Source organism: Olea europaea, chromosome 4 (genome assembly GCF_002742605.1).
Source record: "Olea europaea var. sylvestris chromosome 4, O_europaea_v1, whole genome shotgun sequence".
Classification (NCBI taxonomy): domain Eukaryota; kingdom Viridiplantae; phylum Streptophyta; class Magnoliopsida; order Lamiales; family Oleaceae; genus Olea; species Olea europaea.
Window position 1 is genome coordinate 116,507 of NC_036240.1, and position 3,920 is coordinate 120,426.

A 3,920-nucleotide genomic window follows, 5' to 3' on the forward strand; every position below is an offset into this window, starting at 1 on the left:
GTAAAAAATGTCCCACGTGATGGTCTATCTGTAATAATAATATTCGTATCTTGTTATTACTTATGATCATGGATTATTTATGATTCAATCACACATAATTTGTATCTCACAATCGTAGTTCCTTGTGACTAACAAATTATTTAAACTTGAATCTACGGACTCTATTATTTAATATAATTGAACATTAATTAAATAATAGATTTACCATAAAATCGCATCAATTATATATTAAAAGCATTTATGTCCAATGCTAATTGGACCTAGGCATAACACTTACAGAAATAAGGTCCTTCATCAAGTTCAAAATAGGTAATTCCTTTCTTTGATCAAGCGGTTTTAAAAAGAAGGAAAAATAATGACTCACTTGGTATATGTCTGTTCCATTATGTTCTATACTCGTAGATAAGGGTGTAATTTAAGTTTTATTTTGAGATGGTTTGTACCGTGTCACACTAGACGTAGCATAGTCCTTTAGCACATTTTGATGTCCCCACTATAAATTCTTGAAGCCTAGAGAGATTGGGTTGCTGAATTTTGTGATTCCCAAAATGTTCATAATGCATGGTTCAAGTTGTGGTTGTTTTTTGCCCAAATCCGTGGCCTAAATTGATGATCCAACAAGCTGGAGGATCCAGAATCAGGAAAGACCTTTTTTGTTCAGCACGCTATTAGTTGAAAAAGGCACTTTTGCTGGATTGATGACATGTGGCAGATATTGCACCGTTGGATGATTTAATTGGCTATTCTCATGTAAATAGGTGCCGGTGACTTTAGGGTTTCATACAGAGTTATTTTAACTACTTCTTTTCTCTCTCGCGCATTTCATCTTCTCTTTGTGTTCTTGATAATTCTCTCTAAAACACTGAGTGTTGTGTTGACCCCAAAAAGTGCGCCAACAGATGCCGGTCCCACCCGCGCTTGCGTGGGAGAATGTCCAACACGCTAAGACACGTGGACGGTCTACAATAAGCGGTTCAAATGGGCGTGGGAGTAGCCCAACGACGCGGGACGGTAACGTTCGGGATCCGACGGGTTGTTTGTAATCCGATTGTACAATAATTACCAACCGGTGCTCGTAGATGTATACGCAAAAATGTATAGACTCGATCTGTGTATTGCTAGTAAATGGGAGAGAGTTGAGTAAAATGTAGTTTTTAGTATTGATTTATGCATTTTTTTTCTTTGATAGTACACAATGGAAGTATTTATAGTAATGCATATGAAATGGGAGCCCTTGGATGAAGTGGCACGTGGCCTCATCTCTTTAGTCCAAACATCTTTTCCTAGATATGGGGCTTGACTTGCTAGCTTACGGCGCATTTATTGCTTGTGCAGGGCCTCTATGCTAGTGACAAGACTTGACCTTTATGCTTGTGACAAACGTTCCATTAGTCATTCGAATAAGATCTGTGCAGGTGATCTCTTGGGAGAAGTGACTGTGGAGGATGTTTCCTTGTGGTTCAGAGGCTCGCGCATCAGCTTGGGGGCTTCGGCCATTTGTCATGATACTTCCACTTGAGGGCCTCAGCTGCTCTCAACAGGTTACAGCAAAGCCTGGCTTCGGTTCGTAGGCCTCGGTCAACGGGCCTCGGACAAGAGGAGCCTCGGCAGATGGACTTCGGCTCAAGTAGTTCGGATGTAGCCCACCTCGGCATTGTGTGCCACCTCGGTGGGAATGCCACGTGGGTCGTCATGAGTGGGCCATTGTCCCAGGTAGGTTGGCCAGGTGTGACAGCACGCAACATGTTGTTTGGGAGAAAAATATAGGTGAAACTCCTATTTGAGTTTGCACTAGTTGAGATGATTGTATATTGTAAGCGACTTAAGAACTTCGTGTTATTGTAACTGAAACTTTGCCTATTTTAGCTGGCATTAGTGGATTCGAGTTTAATTATAGCGGATGCTCAACAAGGGGCTAAGCGTTTAAGAAAAACTTGATCTACTTGGATTGACTCATCTACCTAAAGAAAATGGCAGATCTGAGACGATCTGCCAATATTTTGTCAAGAAACCATTTCAATTTCAATCGAAATTGTTTTCTTGGTGATTTTGAGTATCTTCTTCACATTTGCAGTTCTAGTGAATGTGTGCATGTGCGGTTTTATCCTAAAATTTATATTTTGTTTTGAACTGCTGTATATTGTTAACTTTTGTTGGGGTTGGACACGGTCTCATTCGATTTGATTCTAACGAGAATCGAACCGTATCCAAAATTCTTGGATATTTAGTAAGTGGAACGGTCGAGTTCAAATTTAATTATGAAACTGTTAGGGTTCAGTTCCATTCAGCTCGATTCGTTTCAGTTCCACTCGATTCCTAGGTTCCATATTATAATTAAATTTTTTAATATTTACAAAGTTACATTAATTTAACTAATAATATGTTCAATTTTAGCTCTTACAAAATAACGTAGTCTAATCTTATGTGTCTTTTGCATCTTTTTTTGGATGAGTTCTTTATAGATTTGATTGTTAAAAACACAGAAAGAGGAAGATAGAGAGCTCACAATAATTATGAGAGGCGTTCTCGAGCTTCGATTAGATTTCTCCATAACGATATATTCGGTACTATGGTAGAGTATCAGATTTGGGTAAAACTTAGATCAATTTGATTAAGTTGGCTTTGAACTGAAAATTAAAAATAGGAAAATTATATTTTTGGGTTTGACCTAAATTAACTAGTTAAAAATTTATTTAGGAAAAAATATTAATTAAAAAAATAGGTAGATTCGGTTCTTGATCTAGAATCGAGAACCGAACTAAACCCGTTGGTTCTCGATTCAGATATTCGTTCAGGTATTTGACTTAAGAAGAATCCCTCAGTTTGGTTCGAGAATTTTTTTCAGCCCTAACCTGTGTTGATACTCTAAATTCTGATTTACTTAGGGGATATTACATTTCTTGCATGTAAATAATTTTTGAAGTTATATGTGCTGAATCTCTTACTTTCACAGCTTACTGAGTGTATGTATACCTGGTTATCAATACTTTATTCCTGAAAATTGGAAAATTGTTAGAGTTACATTTTCTGTCTTGTAATTGGTTTATTTGTTATTGAATTGTTTGATATATTATTGTTTATATCACACTTAAAACACAATTACCACACTATTGTATACCATGACGTCTAAAGTAGATGTTCAAATTTGGGATGGCAAAGGAGACTTTAGTCTTTGGTGTAAAAAAATTAAAGCTCTTATGTTACAGTTGAAATGTGCAAACGAGTAGAAGGTCTACTTATTGCACTAGAAGTAAATATAAGGACATAAAAAATGTCTTAGAATATGGTAGAAGTGACCTGACTGTTGATATAATTCATAGCTCTCATTTAAATAGAGTTGGAATTGAAATCTAAACATAAAGACATTTTTCATGCTGAAAATGTCTCAGCCAGTCAAAAACTTCAAGTCAAGGGTGTGAGTAATTTCAGCCAATCCAATTAGAATAAGGATAGGAATCTTGTTAAGAAGAAATGGAGTAATAACAAAGGGAAAGATAAGAAATTTAATAAAGGAAAGGCAAAGAACAAAAAGTGTTACTACTATGGAAAGATATGTCATTTTATTAAAGATTATTTTAAGAAGGCTAATGGCCAAAAGAATAGGCCTAATTTTTTATAATGGTTTCTTATCCATTGCTGCTTTTTGTAAAGAAGTAAAAGCCAATATTGGAGTTGCTTATGTATCTTCAATTGAAAGGACTTATCAGATCTGGATTCTAGATTCGGGTTGTTTCTTTCACATGAGCCCCAATATTAGCTGGTTCTCAGATTTCTCTTATCTTGATGGAGGTTTTTGTGAAACTTGGAAATAATGAGTCATGCTAAATTAAGGGCACAAGTATTCTTCTAAAACTTAAAAAAGGTCATTGCTTAATGTCAAAACATACTAGATATGTGCCAACGCTAAGAAGAAATCTCAT